The sequence below is a fragment of the Siphateles boraxobius genome, unplaced genomic scaffold (assembly GCF_051911475.1).
Source record: "Siphateles boraxobius isolate OS27281-9 unplaced genomic scaffold, OSU_SipBor_1 406, whole genome shotgun sequence".
Classification (NCBI taxonomy): Eukaryota; Metazoa; Chordata; class Actinopteri; order Cypriniformes; family Leuciscidae; genus Siphateles; species Siphateles boraxobius.
Window position 1 is genome coordinate 82,544 of NW_027509038.1, and position 25,230 is coordinate 107,773.

Here is a 25,230-nt window from a genome sequence, read left to right on the forward strand (position 1 = left end):
ACTGACCTACACTCGCAAAAACACTGACTTACAGTCGCAAAAACACTGACTTACACTCGCAAAAACACTGACCTACACTCGTAAAAACACTGACCTACACTCACAAAAACACTGACTTACACTCGCAAAAACACTGACTTACACTCGCAAAAACACTGACCTACACTCGCAAAAACACTGACCTACACTCACAAAAACACTGACTTACACTCGCAAAAACACTGACCTACACTCACAAAAACACTGACTTACACTCGCAAAAACACTGACTTACACTCGCAAAAACACTGACCTATACTCGCAAAAACACTGACTTACACTCGCAAAACACTGACCTACACTCGCAGAAACACTGACCTACACTCGCAAAAACACTGACTTACACTCGCAAAAACACTGACCTACACTCGCAAAAACACTGACTTACACTCGCAAAAACACTGACCTACACTCGCAAAAACACTGACCTACACTCGTAAAAACACTGACCTACACTCACAAAAACACTAACTTACACTCGCAAAAACACTGACTTACACTTGCAAAAACACTGACCTACACTCGCAAAAACACTGACCTACACTCGCAAAAACACTGACCTACACTCGCAAAAACACTGACCTACACTTGCAAAAACACTGACCTACACTCGCAAAAATACTGACCTACACTCGCAAAAACACTGACTTACACTCGCTTAAACACTGACCTACACTCGCAAAAACCCAAGCTTGGTCAAGCATCACTATTAAAGGTGCTCTAAGCGATGTCACACGTTTTTTTTAGGCCAAAACATTTTTTGTCACATACAGCAAACATCTCCTTACTATCCGCTAGCTGCCTGTCCCCTGAACTCACTGTAAAAGAACGCGGTCTCTGGAGAAACCCCAGGCTCCACAAACGGCAACAAAAACAAACTGGGCTAACCCGCACCACGAAACATAACAAACTGTTCCAGCCAATAACCCGACAAGAAGGGTTTGGGGAGTTAGTCCAGATGAGGAGTAGGGCGGTCTAGCTAGCCTCCGTTTTGTTTGACAATACTTTTTGCTTTCATAGATAGCTTTATTATGATCCTTTATTTAACCAGGAGAATCACATTGAGATATTGCTATCTCTTCTGCAGAGAGACCTGCTCAAGACGGCAGCACATAAAGTTTCACGAAATGACAATACCACAATTTACACATTCAAAATTAAATAAATCAAATAAAACAACAAGGAGAAACAATTGCAAGTGTCGTTTAAAACATTGTGCAAGAGACATTTAAAAGTGCTTCAGGGTGGAAGTGCATCTAGATTAAGTACATTTTGCAATTCATTTCAAGCCCAAGGAGCATAAAATAAAAATGCACATTTACCAAATTCTGACAATGCCAAATTCTGCCGAATATGATAATCACCAGATCTAGAGTGATAACTATTTATATAATAGATTAGAAGATTTGAAATATAGGAGGGTAATTCACCTAAAAGAAGCTTTGGAATAAATAAGTACATATGTATGTAATGTAACTTTAAGTGTACGTAACTTTCTCATTTGATGTAAAGATAACCAAGCTAAAGATTCATATACAATGCAAAGATGTGTCCGTGACTCTGCACCAGAAACAAAGCTTAAAGCTGCAAGATACACAGTCTAATCTTCTAAGTAGAGATGCAGCTTCATGTATATATAAAATATATTTGAGGAGCTAAACCTAACCAATTCTCAACCGTATAAAGCACATACTGCAACAGACAGAAAAGTACTGTCACAGTAATTTATTACAAAAACTGAACAACAAATTGTATAAACGTATAACAAATGATTCCTCTCAACATGGGCACAGGAGAGCTGTCAATCAATACTTGAGAAACAAATTAACTTGCATTAATTGTTGCAACAAAAAAGTAATCGGATTATGTAACTTCTGTTACTGTACTTGTAATGCATTATACCTCAACTTAATAGTGACACCAAAGGCACTTGAACATGCTTCAGTTTTTAAAACCTTGGGAGTGAGAATGGGTTCAAAGGGATGTACAATCAATACAAAATAAAGAGGATAACAAAAACAAAAAAAGTTAAATAAGATAAACCTCCTTTGGCATCTCAAGAAAATTACGAAAATGTGTCTTCAGCCTAGATTTAAATATTTATTTTGTCCCTTTCCATTGACCACCAATGCATTATATCCACAGGACGGCACTGTAATATAGACAGAGGCAAACATTGCATTATCCTGTAATAAATGTAAACCGTAAGCATACATTTATGCAAATTAGACGTCATCATCAGAGTTTCACTTTAACGTGTTTTGCTTCCACTTGCCCTAGACCACTAGTGGATTTGGAGAACCACTTCAAGACCAAATTAACCAAACTATGAAAGCACCGCTCCAAAAAGCTCAAGAGAAAAGCCTCTAAGAAAACCTGGTGATGACAATATGGTTATTTTCTATCCTGTGATTATCAGATGCGGACCATAATCGAAGGTGAAAGACACGCTAACAAGTTCTGAGATTCAAGCATCTTAGATCATATATCACAGTCTGTAATATTTGAGACAAAAATACACTCTCTGTTTCACAACAAAGGGATCATCTGTTGTGAAATGAAATAACAGGATTTGTGGAATAATGGAAGATATTTAGAAATATGGAATTCTTCAAGAAGGACATTTTGCTGTTTAAGGCAGGAAGGTTAGGAAAATAAATTGGGATCAGTGTTGACAGAAAATGTTAAAGCAAAACAAATATTATAGTCAACTTTCTTAATACACATGTGTGGAGTTGTTGTGCTTTGCTTCCCAATGAAATGACTTTCCCTTTAGGAGGATGTCAAAAGGAAACCCTCTTATTTTTCATCCCCTCATTGAATAATAAATAATGTCATAATGCAAAGAATGAATGTAATTAATGTTAAGTAATATTTATTTATGAAAAATATAATTATTTGTTTGCTGAATGCACTTGGAAGTAAATGCTGCTTACTGGCCTATATGGAAACAAATGATGTCACCTCTTTTTTATGCTCTCCTTGCACAGACGTCATGAGAAAGTTGCCAGCTTTGCAGGCGTTACCTGTGTTATGTCGACACACTAGTCTCAAAATAATACATTCATTTTAAGTCCATAAATGATGGTTCAGGAAAATCTCATCCTTTGTAGAAATAAAGTCAAATATGCTTACCTCTTTGTGCAAATTATGGGTATCTGAAGAGGGAATGCTTTTTGTCCGGCTTTTTGGCTTCCTTTTCCATATACATACACACATATATATATATATATATATATATATATATATATATATATATATATATATATATATATGGAACGAAATACCAAACTCGCCAAACTAAGAGCTGCTGTAACTAGTACAACGACTAGATAACTTACATTACTGGTTCAAGCAGACAAAACATGGGAACCTGGAGCCATGTCGAGATAATATTACCCTGATAGTAATCTCTATTAATCTCCAGTATTATTACATTGTTTGTTACAATATTGTTTTATTTGATATTATGTAAATGTGAATTTTTATTTTATATTGGTTTATTTATTATTACCATATGTTACTTGTATTTATATTGTTTAAAGATTTAAGTTAATATTGTGTCCAGTTTGGCCCTGTAAATAAAAGGGTATTATTTTTTGACAAAGTGTGTGCGGTTTCGTTTTCTGAAGTACCGGTTCAAGAACCGTTTAAAAAATACCGAGTAGGTACTGGTATCAGACAAAACCCAACGGATACCCAACCCTAATATTGTCACAGTCACCCACTAGTCACATGTTTTCCTTTGTTCTGTTTTCCCACCACTCATCTGTTTCTATGGTTACTGTCATTTAGTTCATCATCTGTTCCACCTGTGTCTAGTTAATCATCATCTGTGTCACCTGGTTTCTGTTAATCTGTGTTCATCAGTGTTTGTATTTAGTTCCTTTCAGTTTAGCCAGTCTTGGTCCGTTCTCAGTTATAGTAAGTGTGTGTGTGTGACCCTTCTGCCCGTCTACTTTGTATCAAGTGTTATTTAGTGTGTGTTCATCCTGCCTTTCTGTACCCATTGGAGTTATATTAATAGTGAAAGTTTGTATTGGAGCTTTTTGCCTCTTCGTCTTCTTCAGCCTACACCACACCGTGATATATATATATATATATATATATATATGTTTAAATGTCATCCTGCAAACCATATTTGACATGTTTTTTTTTTTTTTTTTATGATCCCAGACTAACCTCAAAATTTCCCAAAGAGTTAAATGGAAATTATCAGCGTAAACATTTCACTTGAGTTTCATGACTTTGGCCAAGTTCCGATCTGCCGTGAACAATCAGTACAGGTCCACACGCTAGACGCATGCTTTCTCAAAACTGATGCTTAGACTGTAATATTTACAATATGCGTTGACCACGGGGATTGTACAGTTCACTTAAAAAGTGAAGACAACAATAATATTTCAGCCAAACACCCCCCTTATTTTTTTCGGCTCCATAGACGAACACATGTCGTGATATAAAAAAAATCACAACCAACCACTGTGTTCACCTAAGGCAATTGACTCACTGCCCACAAATATGTTTTGCATTTACTAATTAAACAAAATAAAATGTTTAGCTTTGTGCTGACCAATGCTGGGAAGCCAGAATGTTCTTGTCTTGCCATCTATAAACAACTTTATTACATGCTGTTTGCCTCACAACTTTGTACACATAAAATCAGATTCTCGGCAACAATGTGTCACCATGCGTTACCATTAGTTTAAGATCCCGAGCCTGTCTGACACACATTCACACAGCAGGACGAGGAAGGTTTATGCGTTCGACACCGCAAGCTAATTATAAAGGGTTCAGACAAGACCAGACTCGCTTTTTGTACTTTTGCTGTCTCTACTTTAATACTTTTTCTTTGAATTGAAATTTTTTTTTGAGTCTATAGAGGAGAAGGAGGCTCTGTTACCTTGAAATTAAAGTCATATTGATACGTGTCTTAGAATAGACAGCATGATTATTGCTCATTTTGTCTGGTAAATGTCTCCTCATTTTCGGGCACCAAATTTGTCTGGTAAATAGTTTTTTATGGTTATTTTCTTTTGGCTGTTGCAGGGGAAATGTCAGTTTCTTGTGTTTATTTTTGTACTCAAAGCTTGCTGTAACATAGTTTTTGGACTTGCAAGTAATGCAAGTAAAACTAGCTGTCCTGAAAGTCAGAATGAATCCATCATGGGCACAGTTAAAACATTAGACAAGCCAAAATCAACTATTTAGTACACCATTAAGGGAGGGAAAAAAACACAACATATTCCCTGTGCACAAATGTGCAGTGCAATGGCAAATTATTGACATAATAATATAAATAATAATATTAATTGAATAAGGACACTCTCCAGGATGTAGGAGATATAAATGTGGTAAAATGTCATCTCCAATACAAGGACACAGTCCTCAAATAGTAAAGAAAAATCGTACTTGAGAGTTTTGTCCTGTAATAAATCACTTCTCGGGGTCATATTATTAAAGAACTGTCAAAGCATGTATCGAACATCTTCACGTGGAAAATTTGAGCTTCAAAATGCCTATCATGAAACTTTTCTCATGGTCTAAGCAGTATGACAAGGGTGTTTTCAATTTTGACAATTTCTCGCCACATTGAAAGATGTGTTTAAAACCTCTAGATGGCATCCGTTTGCTGAAGCACGGTAAAGGATTGTTGGGTTGTTCTGGAGGAACCAAGTGAGACGTCTCTATTAGCTCTGACCTTGTCAAATTTAATGATATTGTAAAGTCACGCCATATTCCCCTTTGTAATCTCTCTTATCTGATTCCTTAATTTTCTGCAAGATTTGCTCATTTGAAATAGGGCTAACAAGTTTCCAGAAGCATTCATACATTTGTGGGCGATAACCGAATACAGCGTATACGAACATATGATGTAATGCATTTGCTTTTCTTTTCTAAAGTTGAATTGCTCCGCGGTTGCTTTTTTTGCAGAAATGTTTGAGTTTATATTGAGATCTCTTGCAGACATTGGTAATATGTGAGCACAGTTTGAGACATTGTTTAGATCTCTTATGAAACTATAAGGGAGACAAGTATGGAAATTGCTTAATCTAACAGTCTACTAATACTCTAATGAGATTTAGTTGACATGTAGTTACAAAGTTACTCGAAATCAAGTGTAACCCAGGAAACTACAATGTCTTGCATAATTTTTTAGTGGCTGTTCTTGTGACTGTTATTTTGGTGATCATTGCTATATTTGCTTTTTGATTTTGTGTTTCTGCCCACCAGTTCCAATGATTTCCAACAGCTGCTTTTGAAAGCATTGATTCATGAAGGACGCTAAGGACATGCAGCATTTGCATAATGTATACTGACATGACGTCACTCTTTCGCTTTTCTTTTAGAAAATGTCACTGCTCGACGGTTGCTCTTTCATAGCTCAGGAGAATTATTGAAGATCTCAATTCCTTCATTTATATTTTTCTCTTTCTTAATATTCCTTAGGAGAAATACAAATAGACACTCTTTGAAATACAGTAAACGTGAGGCACTATAATATGATTTATGTTTTGCATATCTTTGTGGAAGAAATGATTGGGTTGTTATTGAGATGTTGGGCTTTTGGTTGCTGAGTTTGTTGTCTTGGCAAATCTGAGCATAGTGTAGACATTGTTGAGATCTCTTCTGAACTTTATTTTACAGTGTCATTATTACATGCAGTAACTATAGTAATAACTATAAATGATGAATAATTACCAGAAACTAACGCTAAATTAAACCAAACCCTAAAACCCTAAATAGCAAGTACATGCAGTTACATAATATTACTCAGTGTATAATTACAGTGTAACAATGACACCCAGAAACCAAGTGTTGCCAAAGAAAAAAGTGAGATCGCTTCATCAAATGTCACCTTTTTTTCTCTATTTAATCTCATTGCTGTCAACATCAGACATCAGGGAGATCTCGTTCCTGAATCGTTTGTGTTAATGATTGTTGAGACAATTGATGAATGTAATGAAATCAAATCAAGTGTCAGGATACTATAATGTCTTGCATTATGTTTTCAGCGGCTGCTCTTTTGGTCATTATTGCTACATTTGCAGTTCCAGTATTACACAAGAGCTGCTGAAAGCATTGATCTATGAAGGACGCTAAGCATGACATGCGTGATGAATTCAGACACATGACGTAACGCACTGGTCTCAAACAGTATATAGGCTGACGGCTCAGTCGCAAGACCACACATGTTGGTCTGAGTTTCATCATTGGGGCGAGCTAGCGTTCCTCTTCGACTGGCAGCGCGCTTCTTCCAAATCCGCTAATTAACGACGAGAAGGGTGTCAGAGTGTGAGTATCTCTCACTGTTTCTCGCCATGGACTCGTAAGGGCGGGGGAGGATGGAGAGAGGAACGAATGAGAGCGAGAGAGGGAACCAGTCGCCACACGCCAATGATGTCATCTCACATCTCCGCTGGAAGACATTCAATCTTTGATTCTCATCTCCATTTCAACCTCCCGTCACAGCATGTTTCTTATCGGGAATCCGTCACTGTCCGACACCTCCCGTTTTCCCCGTCGAGGCTCGAGCCGATGCTCCGTCGAGGGCTATCCTTTTGTTTACGTAACAATTCCGGCATCGGCTTTGTCCCCGAGTGCCGATGCTCGTCGATAAGCCAGCTTGTCTGAAGCAAGATTCAATTAAAAGGAGATAAAAGGGTGTCCTTCAGGATGAGTGGAGATAACGAATTGGAGAGCCTCAGCTGACTTGCTTTGTTTGCTTAATTAAGGATGACCTCATCGCTAAAAATGGCTCCCGCTTCCCCTGGCGTCACGAGTGGGCCATCAGCAGATTGAGTACAGGCAGCAAGCCAAGTCTGGCTTCTTTATTCAGCACACACACACACACACACTCGCAATACACTCACGCTAATATAAAGTTGAGACTGAATTCATTTGGACAAAGTAACAAAGCGTTCATGCACATAGTTAAAATGTCAGAAATGCACATATTTGAACTGCATGCAAACCCATGTAGTTATACAGTCATAACAAATTGTTTCAGTGGGTGCAATGCAGGGATATTTTTAGTTAACTAAAACTATATATATACAAACTTTGTCACTTGAAATAAAATATGTTTTAACTGAAATAAATTTAAACTTTTTTCATCTTCATTTAGTTTAAGTTGATTTACTAAAATACCTACTGAAATAATAATTAATAAGAAAAAACTGTAGAGGCACATTAGTGTTAAGTTGGTTATTAAGTTAGATCTTAGTGCCGCTTTTGACACTATAGATCACTCTATTTTAATCAACCGCTTAGATACCATCTTTGGAGTTTCTGATTCTGCATTAGAGTGGTTTAAGTCCTACCTCTCTGACCGTAAGCAGTTTGTTGTGATGGGTGATTGCAAGTCTGAGGTCGGTGTGGTGCACTCTGGGGTTCCCCAGGGATCAGTTTTGGGCCCGTTACTTTTTAGTATTTACATTTTTCCATTTGGCCAACTTTTAAGAACACTTGGTCTTAACTTTCAATTTTATACCGATGACACTCAGATCTATATACATTCAAGACCTGATGTCAAAATGCCTGTGTCTTTTCTTTCTCAATGTTTTACTGAGATTAAGAAATGGATGTCTGAACATTTTCTCTGTCTAAACAGTGATAAGACTGAAGTGATGCTTATTGGTTCACCTCATCAGTTGTGTAAAGTCCATAACCTTAAGTGTGGATGGCTCTGCTTTGAAATTGCAAACTAAACTAAAAAATCTGAGGGTGATATTTGACCCCAATTTAACATTTGACCATCATGTTTGTAACACAGTCAAAACATAATTTTTTCATCTCAGAAACATTGCCAAATTACGCTCTATGTTGACTTTCTCTGTGGCTGAAAAGTTAATCAACACTTTTGTTTTTTCACGTATTGATTATTGTAATGCTTTGCTGGCTGGAGTTTCTAAAGCTCCTAAAGTGAATTAAAGTTGGTACAAAATTCGGCTGCTAGGGTTCTGAATGGGACCAGTGCAAGGGAGCACATCACACCTATCCTGGAAAAATTGCTCTGGCTTCCTGTTAGTTTACGTATTGATTTTAAAATTCTCATGCTCACCTATAAGGCCTTGAATAACTTGGCCCCTCAATATTTGTGTGAGCTCTTAACCCCCTACACTCTTACACATGCTCTACGCTCTTCTGAAGCTGGTCTTTTAACTGTCCAAACAACACGGCTAAAAACTATGGGTGATCGGGCTTTTGCTTCTTTGGCTCCTAAATTGTGGAATCCCATGCCCTCTGAGATTAGGAATGCAGAATCCCTTAGAGTTTTTCAATCGTCCCTTAAAACTTACTTTTTTAGGGTGGCTTTTATGTGATTCATGTGATTACTGTGTTTGTTATTATATTGGCCTTCTATTTTTATTGCGTGTTTAGTTTTTACTGCCCAGACTGTTGTGTATCTTTCTAATTTCATTATTTTTATGTAAAGTGCTTTGAGATGCTACTTTTAAAGGCACTATATAAAATAAAGTTTATTATTATATTATTAAAAACTAATGCAAATGACAAAACACACACAACATTTTTTTTTGCAAAATATAAAAGTAAAAAGTTAATTCAAAATATTGATACAAATTATAATGTTATCTCAATGATCCTGAAATAGCACTGGTGCAATGATGCAAAAATGCATTTGTATTGTCATTTCGTCTATAATTCAATCCAAGGTTGATGTCATCTTCCAGTTTGATGTCAAATTAAGTCACTGTGATTGGTAGAACCGGTGCCACAACATTAGGACAGACCATGTGATGCCAATTAACTCATCTGGCATTTAAGTCTAAAAGTGCAAGGTTTCCAAAGGGCAAAGACAGTCGGACCAATTTAAGCCACATTTTCTCTCGTTATCTAGTTGTGTGACGTTTTTTGCTAGAGCAGATGGGGGTGCGACCTTGGCTAAATCAATCAAATTAAACATTATACGTTCTTATTTCAGTTTGAAATATATTAAAATTAACACATTTTCTCAGCCTGTCACTCACCTGAGATCGACCAATAGCAAACCACAACCATTCAACCCTCCAATCATTTTTTGGACCAGTTCTTCACAATATCAAGATATTGGAAAATGATTCATAAATATGTTTTGTGAGGTAATACCTGAATTAAGTTGTGTTTATGACACCACATAGATGTCAGACTGTACGCAGTTAGTAAGCAGTTTACATTTCAAATTCATCTGCCGTTCAGCAATTATCAAAATACACCGGATATACAGTACTTTACCTATTAATTCACACAATCTAATTGAGAAATTACAGACATTATTACAGAAAATTATTACAGAAATTATTATGCTGGCAAATGCAACAAGTTACAGTATTTTTCTGTACTCTGTTATTACCCTTCTGCCAAAATTTTACCAGTGTTGCTTTCCTCTCTTCTATTCTCAAGGATGAAGTAGGCCATCACATTTATTTTCAAGGTTTCTTCTCATTCTTCTCCAGGGAGTGTTTAATCAATGCTTCTGTATCAAGCACACTGGCTCAGACTCTGTGGTTAGGTCCATTACAGGACTGTGTCTCTGCTAATAAATTGAATGGACACAGTGATGTCAGATTAGCAAATGGCCTTTTAAAATGCAGAGCTGTGATCAGTCTCTCTCCATCTCTCTTTATACATCACAATCTCTTGGACATAAAAAGGCCATCATGTACTTTTTTGACTTTGTCTGACTCGTCTCTAATTAGCAGGATGACTAATGGCAGGAACTCCAGCTCTGTATTACCTTTTCAGATATATAGTTTATCAGACTGTTGATTGTAAAATATTCAAAGATATAATGGTAATGCAAGAGGTAATAGTAATGATGCAAAAAAAAAAAAAAAAAATCATAATTCATTGCATTCGGAAACACGGTTCCTAAATAATCAAAAATTAACCTGGTATTTTGTTACACTCGTTCAATTCCTTTAAAATTCATCTTAAATGTATTTATATTTTATTCATTAGTAAATAAAATTGTAATTTTCCTTAATGATTTAAATAGTGCGTATATTTAATGTGTTGAAATATGTTAAAATTGCATTATGCATTCAGGTAATACATATATTGATATGCATATGCATTATTTATGAATTGCATTATGCATACAGTAAATACATAGTTGTATATGCATATGTGTTATTTATTAATTGCATTATGCATGCATACAGTGCATACATAGTGTCACGGGTGTGGTGCAGATAAAGACAGAGGCTGAGGCAAAAAGCTCCAATTCCAAGATTTACTCAAAATCCAAAAACAACAAACAGGTCCAGGCAGGTTGACGGGCAGAAGGTAAATACACACAAAACACAGTAACATTTACAGACGCGAACCGACGAGGACTAACTGAACAGAAGGAGACTAAATACAAGTACAAATGAACACTAACAAGTAGAAGACAGGTGACACAGATGATGATGACGAGGAACAGGTGGATAATGAGGGAGTGAGTTCAGGTGAGGAGACAAGCGGGATCCTGGGAAGTGTAGTGATGACAAAGACGATGAAGGAGGTGAATGTGACATAACTCCCCCCTCCCACTAGGCGTGACCCGCGCCGTACAAGACAGAACACGGGAGGGGGGGTGGGCATCCTGGAGTCCGTGACGGGAAGGCGGAACGGGTGCAGCTGGACGGACTCCAGGATGCTCCAGGCGGTCCTGGCGGAGACGACCCCTCGGGCGGTCCTGGCGGAGACGACCCCTCGGGCGGCCACGGCGGAGCAGGACGTGCAGGCGGCCAGGGCGGAGCAGGACTTGCAGGCGGCCAAGGCGGAACAGGACGAGCAGGCGCCCGTAGCGGTGAAGACCCTTCGGGCGGCCGTGGCGGTGACGACCCTTCGGGCGGCCGTGGCGGTGACGACCCTTCGGGCGGCCGTGGCGGTGACGACCCTTCGGGTGGCGGTGACGACCCTTCGGGCGGCCGTGGCGGTGAGGACCCTTCGGGCGGCCGTGGCGGTGACGACCCTTCGAGCGGCCGTGGCGGTGACGACCCTTCGGGCGGCCGTGGCGGTGACGACCCTTCGGGCGGCCGTGGTGGTGACGACCCTTCGGGCGGCCGTGGTGGTGACGACCCTTCGAGCGGCCGTGGCGGTGACGACCCTTCGGGTGGCCACGGCGGAGTGGATTTATTGCCCACCCCCAAAATTTTCTTGGGGAGGTTAACGGGCTTATGCTCCGGGTAGGAAAAGTCCAGCGGCGGAGGCATGTCAGGGCTGGACAGGACCAGCGGCGAAGATGGCTCTGGGCTGGACAGGCCTAGCGGCGAAGAGGGCTTTGAGCTGGGCAGGACCAGCGGCGAATAGGGCTTTGGCGCAGGACCAATGGGCTCTGGCACAGGATCAACGGGCTCTGTGCTGGAAGGGACCAGCAGTGAGGGCTCTGTGCTGGACGGGACCAGCGGTGAGGGCGCTGTGCTGGACGGGACCAGTGGTGAGGGCTCTGTGCTGGACGGGACCAGCGGTGAGGGCTCTGTGCTGGACGGGACCAGCGGTGAGGGCTCTGTGCTGGACGGGACCAGCGGTGAGGGCTCTGGGCTTGGAATGAAGACAGGAGGAGAAACGTGCAGATCTGGTGGTAACATGGCGTGCCATGGGAGGAAGCTTTCCAGACAACTGGAGAGTGCCTCTCTCCAGTCCAGCCCGGAGAGATCTGGGAGCTCCCTCGGGTCGACAACATTTGCCCCCAGCCGGTAACACGCCTAGATCACTTCGTTCCCCAAGCTGCAGGTGATGGTGAGATGGTAAAAAGCCTCTGTGTATTTCAACCGATCGCGGCTGTCTTGAGCAATCGCCGCGATCTGTCCAGCGAGTTCCCAACTCATGTCTCTTTGGTCGGTTCTTCTGTCACGGGTGTGGTGCAGATAAACACAGAGGCTGAGGCAAAAAGCTCCAATTCCAAGATTTACTCAAAATCCAAAAACAAAACAGGTCCAGGCAGGTTGACGGGCAGAAGGTAAATACACACAAAACACAGTAACATTACAGTGTTACAGACGCAAACCGACGAGGACTAACTGAACAGAAGGAGACTAAATACAAGTACAAATGAACACTAACAAGTAGAAGACAGGTGACACAGATGATGATGACGAGGAACAGGTGGATAAAGATGGAGTGAGTTCATGTGAGGAGACAAGCGGGATCCTGGGAAGTGTAGTGATGACAAAGACGATGAAGGAGGTGAATGTGACACATAGTATGTTCATACAAATTATTCTATGTATGGCCCCTAATTTAATAACAAATGATCATTTAGACAGAACTGAATCAATCAAAACTAACTTTAGCTGGAAAAAACATTTTTCAAGAGCCACTATAAAACCAAACCAATCTCTGTTACCTTAAATTATATGTTTATCTCTGTAAAGCTGCTTTGAAACAATCTACATTGTTAAAAGCGCTATATAAATGAGGATGACTTGACTTGACTATGAATCTAATCTAGATGAAAAATAAGTATACTAATTTGCCCATTCTCCATCGTTTTTGTTGTGGTTCTTGAAATTGTACATCTGTATGATAGTTTTAGAGACTTTATTTAAATGAAATACACCTCTTCAGCTACTGTCACGTGTCAGTGATTGAGGCATAGGTTGCCGATCCCTTGGTTAATGTATAACATAGCCTAAAGTATAAGTAGAATGTGGAATGATTTTGAACATGATTTTCAAAATTATTTTAATGATAATATAATAAATATGTTGTTTCCACTGCGCTGTGAACTCCTCTGAACTTGCACTGATCTCAAGTGAGCATAAAACCAGCAAATGTGTGTGGACATTAATGAGACAGAGAGCATTGCTTCAGGAGATGAAAGAAAGGCATCGTTGAGAACAAACGACCTGTGCTTTGCACTCTTAGCTATTGTTTTAGTTCTTACAGAAACATATGAGGGACTCGTATCCACTTTGATGCAAGTGCCCTCACTAGTGTTTTATCTGGAATTGTGTTTGCACTATAGCGATTCAACCGAATAGAAATGTGAATTTTAGCTTGTCCGCAATGATTAGGCAGTTCTTTTTTGGCATTGAACCATATGATTACGATTGCAGTTTGGTTTTTGCTTTTATTAGATTGGAGGCACATGTCATGGCCAACACATTTGGAAATGTGTATGTATATTCAGTTTGGGCGAATTGGTGGCTAATTTAAATGAATTTGTAAAATCCTATTAATTAATTTTCACACGATCTGCCTAAGCCCTGCTGATGGTTAGGTTTAGGGGTGGAGTTTCATGTTTTGTTTTCAAAAAAAATGTACATTTCCATATGCATTTTCTTTTTAAAATAGTTGCATTTTCTCATGAGATCAGGCTGACATGGCAGAATAACTATGTATTATGTTGGCACAGATAACACTGCAAAGCTTTTGCAACAGGAGGAAGATGCATGAGTCCAGATGCTTTAAATGACTTGAATAACTCCCATCATGGGATGGAGCGGATAAATGAGAAAAATACTTATTTCCAGCCTCTCTCCTTCAATTCAGCATGATTTGCTTCATCCCTGCTTACTCGAGCAAGAGGTCACCTTACATCTGCGACAAGATTTGAATCGCTGTGTTAACTCAACATCACGCAATATGTTTCCCCAGTAATAGCATGTCTCTGCTAATCTCAACCGGCTGTTCGCAGTTCCTGTTTATATCGACAGACCCGTCTGATAGGTACCAGGCACTTAACAGAATCCTGGGAAGATCGCAGGTACTCCCGCACAAACTCGGATGGCTCGGAAAGACCTCACATGCTGTTATAGGGCAGTTCATGCATTTCTGTATTCCCACCTCCATCTTTTTAAATTCCAAACTGAGTGAGGTTGGCACTGCCATTGCACTTATTACACAAAGCGTGTGTAACCTATGTTGCAATCATTGTTTTGTTAGGATACACCCAAAAATCTGTCAAACTGTAATTCCTCAACTGAAAGAGTCAAATGTAAATCATATTTTTACTCTCAAGACTGTGTGTCTTTTGGCGCAGAGTAAGAATATGAAATGAATACTGAAAACGCAATGCTTTGAGTAAGTTCACATTCCCTTGCTTCATAGTATGATGAGTTGAGCATCAATGACTGCTTGTCACACACTTGCATGTCCCTCAGTTGGGTGGAACCATTGTGGTTGAGAACTCAAATGTCTAATGAATGCAAAACAACCGAAGACTTTTTTTTTTTTTCAGAGACTTATTTCCAGACAAACTATGACAAAAGTCTACAAAGTGTCATTGATTTTCAAGAGGCAACTCGTGGTTAGATTAGATACCAAGACTGTAAACCTTGAACAGGATAATTGTGTAAATACAGTTCTATTATGATTTTTACAATGGATATGACAATGTTAATGTATTTGGTCTTGGCGGAATATATCTGCTGTTTATTTTTGCTGTTGTTGTAGATTATTGCTCTGCTGCAGAGCAAGTACAGGAACTGCCTATTGCCAATACATGTGCAGATCATTTTCTGTGAGTATGTAAAACATGCTGCACAAAAAGCATATATCAATTGCCTATAGCAGATCTATGCAGGTGGAGCTGGGGAAGGTGGAGGGTTGAAAGTGCTCTGAAAGCACACTGCAACCTGCTATAGTGAATGTTAACTGCACTTAAATGTTGAGCAGCAAGCTCATTGGGTGCAGATGCAACTAATCAGCTTCTGACAAGTAGTTGACAGTGTAAATATCATCAGCTTGCGTTAATGACTCAGCCTCTGCCATGTAGAGTTTCATGATAGAACTATGCATTTATTATTTTGTCTTGTACAAATATCAGCCCTTTTATAAGCACGTTAAGCACTAATAAATTATACTTTTTTGTGGTCGCAGTTCAACATTTAAACAGGCAAGCTGTAATATTAGTTGGGTTTATGCAACTTCAGAATTATAGAGATTTGTTTTCTGAGCTATATCTGTTGTTATTTAATGTTATGTACAAAGCCAACACACATATCTTCAGTGATTTTCGGTTGTGAACTGATGCTGCCATGCGATTGAGTTGCAACTCAATTCATTTGACCAAGTAGTACTGAAAGCTAAAACTAAAAAACTAAAAATTGTGAGATATAAACTCGGAATGGCAAGAAATAAATTCTCTATTGTGAAGATTTAAACGTGAAATTCTGAGGGGGGAAAGTCTATAATGTGAGACTTTAATCCAAAATTTCAATATACAAACTCGGAAGTGCAAAAAAATTTAGTTTTGTTATAAAAGTTCAATTCTGAGAGGAAATGCTAAACTTTTCTGAGAGGAAACGCTACTTTTCAGGAAATGTAAAAACACTGTATTTGACCAGCGAATTTCAGAGAGTTTTGGACATACATGTGTTGTCCATCGTTAAAACAGCCGTATCTGAGGCAGAAAATGCATCGCATTAATCTTTCATCAACTTACAGGTTATGAAGTTCATTGTAGCTATGTGAGTCATGCTCAATGCTATGTGCATTATTTTTTTATCAACACTTGAATGTGGGTAAGTTATAATAATAAAGCAACATTTTGAGCAAAAAGCTGAGAAAATCATGTTTTGTCAAAGACTACAACCAGATCGGTTTCAGAACGATGATCAAAACACAGATGGAGTAAATCGAGTCCATCAACACTTATAAAGCTTCACAGTCCTGAAGCTCGTCCTGGGTCGACATTTCATTCAGTAATCTAAAGTAATCACATATCTAAATAACGAAATATGTAGATACGAGGTTTCAGCGACAATCTTTTTAAAAATGAGTCCTTATACAGTACATCTCTTCGGATTGTGTCTGTTGCTGCAGTCACTTCACAATTGATGTCTTCTTGCAGTCTTGATTCTGAATCGACAAAGCTTAAATCCCATAGAAGCCTATGGAGGAGTGATCCAGCTCTCAGATTTAATCAAAAATATCTTAATTTGTGTCCCGAAGATGATCAAAGGTCTTACGAGGTTGGAACAACATGAGGCAGAGTAATTACTGACAGAATTTAAATTTTTGGGTGAACTATCCCTTTAAGTGGACTAACCTTCCTTCACTAGTTTATCTCACACTTTTTTTTCTCCTTGTGATTTTCAGTGTTAACACACTGGAAGCAGCTGTTGCTGACACAGCACTGATTCATACAGACGCCTCAGATATAGCATGTGTAGCAGTGTACTCGCAGTTCTCGCACCCTGGTGATAAAGTTATGCCTCCTCTGCTGTAATGAATGAAAGCAGACGCTCGCATGGACATGGTGTTCCTGCCTGCCGAACCCCTGGCAAGGAGAGCGTGTTCACCAACAGGGGTTAGCTGAGGTAATGTCTGTCCTGCCAGGCTGTAGCACAGCTGGGGTATCGGTTTGGCTATGAATACACAGAGAAAGATGCACATGCTCAGTGCTCATGTGTGGAGCACACAAAGACTTGGAAAAGATCACATCAGAAGGTCAAATGTGTCTTTGCTGGCTTGCAGGGCTGGAATTGTTGCATGAAGTTCAATACTGTACTACAAAATCCTTATGTCGGCCATAAGTAGGGTTGGGTACCGAAACGCGGTGCCAATAGGGAACCGGTTCCGACGTAAATGGTAGTTTAATTTCAACGAAAATTTCGGTCCCTGATTTCGGTGCCTGACACTCTGTGTCTCTCCTTCTCCACGGTTTGGAGCACAGTCTGTTATGGCTCTAGATTGCTGGAGATTTTAACTAATTTGCGGGCATCGGGGAGCCGTTATCAATATGCAGGAGACTCCCGGGACGTCTGCGGATAGCGAGGGGATTAATGAAGATGCGGAAGACAAAACGCTCAAAGGTTTGGCTGCTTTTCACGTGTAAAATTACGCGTCAGAACGCCCTCTGGGTGTCCCGATTGTCTGAAGCCCATATAGAATCACGCCAATCCATTAGCTGAAGGCGCGGGCGCCGCCTTGACGCTCTTACGTTGTCATATTATATTAGCGCGCGCTTCATCTGCTCCTCAGATTTCTCTGCCGAAAAAGGAAGCTTGTCGGCAGCGCGAGGAGCTTGGGTGTGAACGCAGCGTCTCGTTCCCTACTCAGGGAACATAGGTTACACCAGTAACCAGAAACGTTCTCTTTCATAGGTTCACTCAACGCTGTAGCTAAGACGCAGTGGGAACGAAATACCAAACTCGCCAAGCTAAGCGCTCCCGTAACTAGTACAACGACCAGATAACTTACATGTCTGGTTCAAGCAGACAAAACATGGGAACCTGGAGCCATGTCGAGATTAGATATCCCTGGTAGTAATCTCTATTAATCTCCAGTAGCCTATTATTATATTGTTTGATACAATATTGTTTTATTTGATATTATGTAATTGTGAATTTTTATTTTATATTGGTTTATTTATTATTACCATATGTTAATTGTATTTATATTGTTTAAAGATTTAAGTTAATATTGTGTGTGTGGTAAGTGTGTGATAATAAGTGTGTGCGGTTTCGTTTTCTGAAGTACCGGTTCAAGAACCGTTTAAGCACCGGAACCGTTTAAAAAATACCGAGTAGGTACTGGTATCAGATAAAACCCAACCGATACCCAACCCTAACCATAAGTCTCAAACATATGTAACAGAAAATATGTAGCGTAACACTGTACACTTTTTTTCATATTCTACTGTGTTAAACGAGAGTGGTGACAATGCTGATAGTGTCAATCCTGATCAACAGCTATTCTGTTTAGATTTATATTGTTGTCTAAAACCATGTTGATAATTGCAGTTTTTTGCACTTCGAATTATCACTTGGATTGCAAAAATGTTCCTATGCAAATATTTTACTGCAGATTCCAGGAGAAATGAACACTACAGGCAGTAAAACACCAACAACTTTTGCTCCTTTTCACACAAATCATGAATACATGGGCAGATTATCGGTTAATAAAGACTTATTTTCCTGATACAAGCTCAAAACACTTTTATCATAGTGCAGGATTTGTAAAGTAATGTATTTTAATGTTTGCATCAGATAATCAGCTCCATATGTCTGTCTTTTATGTAGTAAACTTGCTCTGAAGCTCACCTGGTACAGCATTGCACTCGTGATGTGAAGCGCTCGAGTCCCGTGAAACAGGATGAAGCTAAAACTGCTTGGTAGCGTCAGCAAATGTGTTTTTTTCTCACGTTTGCTTTTGAACGTGATTCATTTTTAATCAGTTTATTATATGGACATCCAAGCAACAACCCAGAGCGCCCTAGCAACACTTTAGCAACCACATAGCAACACTCTACAACATAGCAACACTCTACAACATAGCAACACTCTACAACATAGCAACACTCTAGCATAATGACGGTGAGTTTTGGATGGGTTATCGTCATTAACTCTTTCCCCGCCACTGTTATACGCACTCTAACAAATTATTCAGTGGCTTAGTAAATATCACAGTAATAATTAACTTCATTTATAGCTTCTAACTTCTTTGTTAACTTTAATTAACTAAAATATCTGAATATCATTTACTTGTTTACTAATATTACATAGAGTAAATAAATAGTAATAAATAAATAGTTGCCAAAAATATTTGAAATTGGATAATTAAACTGATCTGTTTCAAGAACCACAAATATTACTTAATCCAAATCAATATTATTAGTATTTAACACACACATAAGAAATTAAGTAAGTTTACTCAATTAAAACAATACACCCCTCCCCCACCCTTTGGGTGTTTTTATTTGATTTTATTTCATTGTTATTTATTTATAAATACATATAAGTTAAAAGTGGATTTTACACTGTTTAATTGCAGTTTGATTTCATTACATCATTTTTAAGAATATAAAATAAACACCTTTAAAAAACGCATGTTAAAATTAAAAAATGCTTGAGCAAGCACAAACAAGGCTTTAATGTGCATCCAACTAGGGAAATAAAATTAGTTAATTTTACAAATGAAAACACAAATCATACGATACTACTATAGTACACTCAGTACAACTCCAATCTTGGCAGGAATTGTTCTATAAATCTAGCAGAACTACACCGGACATGTACTCATATTTGGTTTATGAAAAGAAAAAAAACAACAACACAAAACCGTGGTCTTTGTTCAAGAGGAGCCGGCTCTGTCTTCAGGCTCTTAAATTGTATAAACACGAGCTGTTATGATTTTACCGTATGTGTGGCCCTGGGCTGAATTATATGGAGACTTGGGAAGAATTTATGGAACATATCTGCAGTTATGTTTCGTTTGTTTGAACCCGTGCACCCAGAAGAGGCCACCTGTTTTACGTTAAACGTTAATTGTACCGAAAGCGTTGCGTTGCGATGCCATTCACACAAGCCGGAGCTTTTCCCCAGCATGGGCCGAGATTAGCTAAATGTATAAAAATAGAATCTAATTCAAAATATGAACAAAAATTATAACAGTATATAAGTGATACTAAAATAACGGTATCACTTTACAATAAGGTTCATTAGTTAACATTAACTACCTTAGTTTACTTCTACAGGATTTATTAATCTTAGTTAACATTAATTTCAGCATTTACTAATATGTTATTCAAATCAAAGGTTGTATTTGTTAACATTAGTTAATGCACTGTGAACTAACATGAATAAACGTTGAACAGTTGGATTTTTATTAACTAACATTAACAAAGATTAATAAATACTGTAAAAAAAAATGTATTGCTCAAGTTAATTAATACATTAACTAATGTTAAAGCTTCAGCCTCTAACTTTTTTGGGTAAAAAAAAATAATTTTTGAGCAAGTACATAACCAGCCAGTGTTCAAAACTCTCTGCTTGCCATAGCTCGATTCAAAACGGTAAGCTTGTAATAATGTTTTTAATTCCAGTGGTACTGGTGGATTTCTGCGGGAAACTCGAGCATGTCTGTGTGTCATTACGTCACATCTGAACACATACAGAAGAGTCTCGGCTAGTAGGCTACGAGTGTGAGGATGCTGGAGCCGGAGATTTATAGCCTTTCTCACAGCAATTGATATAATTAAACTTATTAATTTGAAGGTGGATCCAAACGGCAATCAACAGTGACAACTGGAGACTCACAGGTTGTAAAATGCGAAAGACTTCGGAGTGGCAACAGAAAAAAAGAGACTGCAACTGAACCATGCGGAAACAAGAATAAATATTGGAAGGGCATTAAATGTAGTCACGCAATGCTGATGTTGTTAACATTAACAATTTGAGAACAAAGTATAATTTGCATGGTTTGACGTGATATGATAAGTGATCGATAGATTTAATCAGCGTGATTTACAGCAATGCTGTTTTCCCCTTAGTTGGTCAGAACAAAAGTGAATGTTACTTGTTCAGATGAAACATTTTCCGGTGAAAATTCTTATGTTGGTCATACTTCCAAAAAGTAGAATCTGTGAATGCGAATGCCAGATCTCCTCAAAACATCGGATTCATCGGCGCTGTGCCGAGCCGAGGCACAACCCACGTAAAGTTGATAATTCCGCGAATAACTGCAATTGCAGATTTCGGACAGAGATGGCGACAAAGAGGAAAAACCACGGACTGCAGCTTTGACTGATGAACCTTATTGTAAAGTGTTACCAAAATAACACTACAAATCCCTTCCATTTAAAATCACCATCTTGCATGCATTTTAAAATCACGTTAAATATGAAATCAAGCCAGTCGGGGACACCATGTGAGACCTGTTCAGTTTGTTTCCTCGCACTATTAGCAGTGACAAGAGGTCAAGAAGTGCTTAAGATTGACTATCTGTATTACGCCGCCTGGCCCTCGGTCCATTTCCCTCACATTGACACAAATATGCAAGGAATGCATGAGCGGAGCCAGATTTCGCAGGCCCCCTGACAGCTTCGAGTCGAGAGAATGTAAAAAAGAGAAGGGGAAGTGGAGGCTTTGATAGGTACGACAGAAGGCCGGGGGAAAGAAAACTCAGTTTGATGTTTGATGTTTCTGCATGAGGTTTGGCTGGAAACGCTATCGTTGTATGTTTTGATAATCAGAATAAATCAATGGGCCAGTCCGTGACTGGGAATCAGGAAAGCGGCCACCCGTGGGCTGTTTCAGGGGTTTGCTAGTAATTATCACATACTCCAACAATCCTAAAGGGGAAAAACAGTAAAAAGAAGTCTCAGAAAGGAAATCTATGCCCACGTCCCAAATGATCAGCCACATCTGCTTTCATACTCAAGATTACTGTAGAACTGAAACGCTCGTGCTATATCTGACACGACTTGTATTTATACAGTGGAACGATTACCGTTCAGACTGAGAATCTGCTAGGGGATCTGACATTGAGGTTTTTTTTAACCGTGGAACCTCAATGTAAATCTCAGGTCTTCGATGCACGTGTTCGGCATATAAACCTCTCAGCCGCTACTCTTCCGTTCACTGCACACAGTCTCACGGATCCCATGGGTTTTTGTGCGTGGACATCAAACTTGCATGGCTTGCATGTTGTTGGATGCGATGTGGGCATGTATCAGGAGGTTTGACTCAAGCCGTCCTCCATATGGTGCCAACCGAAAATACCTGGCATTTTAAAATACTTATGTTACTGTACCTGACTTGACGTTCTTGTGACTTCATACTTGGCAATGTCCCAATGAAGTATTACTAGCTGTCATTTGGCTAGGCCAAAACTACATGGCCTTAAAGGAATATAAAATAAAGTCATAATTTACTCAGCTTGGTGTTGTTCTAATGCCATACGGCCTTCTTTCTTTTTCATACCACTAAAGAAAATGATTAAAAAAAAATGTCTTTTTTTCTTAAAAAAGATGCAAAAGTATCACAGAATGATTCCATGTGACAAGTGTCGTATATTGCAAGTGTTCTGGAGGTATATGATAGGGTTTGGTGAAAAACAAACCAAAATTTTATATTATTGAAGGAAAATCCTGACTTTGGCCGTTGATCTTCTGTGCAGGCGCGTTCATGAGACTTTATTAGCGCTGCAGTTCACTCCGACTCGCCCAGAAAAACACACAAATTGTGAGAAATCAAGATTAATAAAAACACAACATGAAATATAATCCATGTAACTTCTTCTCTAAAGTAAATACATACGTTGTGTTCGTCGCAATAAGAAGTTATTGCGTTCACATCTTGTCATCTGACAACTCGAGTTCCGGTCGGGGAATATCCAACTTTTTGGGGATTTCAAGGCGTTGTATTCCATGTCACAAGTACATGTTATCAATTCATATTACTGAGTACTTCAATTTTTAATTACACTGTAACAAGGACACCTTAAAACAAAGTGTTATCCTCTTTTGCGTGTTATGTTTAGCATAGCCTACATACAGCACATTAAGGACGACATGGAAATAATGAATAATCAACCAGTTAATCAATTATCAAAATAATCTTTGCTTCCAGGGGAAATTTTGAAATCTGTTTATGTATGACTGCTCCAGATTATTTCTCGCTTCACTGATCTCAACTAGCTTTGTTTTTAAGGCATGTAGTCTAAAATTTTGCAACATGTTTTGTGATTTGTGTTTAGTTTTTTCCCTTATGATGTTAGATAAGTTTAGTTTTTTAGTTGCAGCCCCTACAGCGGTCTATATTTTCCTGCCATTACGACCACCCTCGACCTTTTGGCATTTGCCACACTGGAATATTTCCTATGCCTTGTTTTGATGGTCGACTTCAAGCGAAGCGTAGGAGAAACATTGTATCATGTTGAACATAAGCAGCGTGGGCCTCCTGGACGAGAGGAAACTATGCATGAATCTCAGGGCATTCCATCACTGGGATTATTCAACACGGATCTTTTGCGGTCATGTGTGGAGTTGCCATGCCATTGTTTTCCATTTCATGAATGTCAAGTTTGCATATTATACAGAACATGGGGGCCACAAAGTGAAAGCAATGTGTTTTGAGACCTTATAAAAAGACGTCTTGGCTTGGGCACTCTTGAGGTGTTGTAATGTGAGCGGGAAGCCTCCCTTATAATACAATGTGCTTTCTGGGAAAATGGCTAAATCATTCGTTCGTTCAGTCCCCCTTTTCTAGACCTTTCCCTCTGTTGCCCATTTTTTATGCTTCCCTTGGGACGCACAACCCAGACACGTTCTGCCGTTTCGATATGTATTTTGGAACGTGTTAAAAACTGATGTGAGCCTACAACGCATGTTCGTCTAGCTCCAGAGTTGCTAAAATTGGAGGTGTCAAATGTTGTTTTTAATGCTTGCTCTTTTCTTGTCAGCTTTGCTGGTCGTGCTGGGAACTGGGTTTAGCAACTGCCTGTGTATTATTTCCTAAAAGCTGACTTTAATGTTTTCTGGAAACTGGTATTTGCAGGAAAATGTCATGCACTACATGCATGTCTTTTCCTTTCAGGTCTACTGTATGCAATGCTTTGATTTCCTGCAGGATTATAGGGACAGTTAATCAAAAAATTAACATACATTATGATTTTTTATTTACTGATTTTCAAAAACGTAGGCAAATGTTTTGTGAGAATATTCACATTTCTTTTTCCTTAAAATTAAAATTAAAACAGAAAAATATGAACTAATTCAAATATTAATAAAAAAACGATAATAGTATATCAATAATACTACAATAAAACTGGTCACAGTTCACAGCAGGCAATGGTAACAGCACACTATGAAAAATGTTGTCTTATTATCATTATGAACAGAATAAAAATAAAAATCCTAGAAAATATTGGGATCTGATTTTTTTACCCATATCGCCTGCCCCTTTTTTCTAGATGTGGTCACTATTAACTGTTTACCCGCCAGTGTTTTTTTAAAAAGAAAAAAAAAATCGCCAGCCACCGCCTGCATATTTGATCATTTTCACAAAAAATCCATGGCTGAAGTGTGAATATTTTGTTGTATGAATATCTGAACATGCATTATATTAAAAGAAAGAACAGACACTATCCTAGCTTCATGCATTTTTTTTTTATCAACACTTAAATGTGGGTAAGTTTGTGAATGTGAAGCAAAATTTTGAACAGAAAGCTGATAAAAAGCTGCTTTTTTTGTGAAAGACTTCACCCGGATCAAATTCAGAACGATGCTCAAAACACAGATGGAGTAAATCGAGTCCATCGACACTCATAAAGCTTCACACTCCTGTAGCTCAACTTTTTATTCAGTAACATTTGGCAGTTTTAATGTTTAATGATTGTGTTATTTTACATGTGCATAAGCAATAATTCTAACTCTTGTTTCTGCGGCTTCTTCACTTGTTTTTGGATTGTGGTAATTAAGTTGTGGTAACAAGTCCCCTGAATTACCTGAACTAGTCCTATATTAAGGTGAAT

General features: G+C 38.7%; 1 protein-coding gene across 1 annotated transcript in view; it reads left to right on the forward strand.

Annotated features, from left to right (window-relative positions):
* The window catches only part of LOC143706076 (astrotactin-2-like), a 79,502-nt gene that overhangs the window by 40,943 nt on the left and 13,329 nt on the right, over positions 1-25,230 (forward strand). The gene's annotated exons all lie outside the window — the stretch shown is intronic.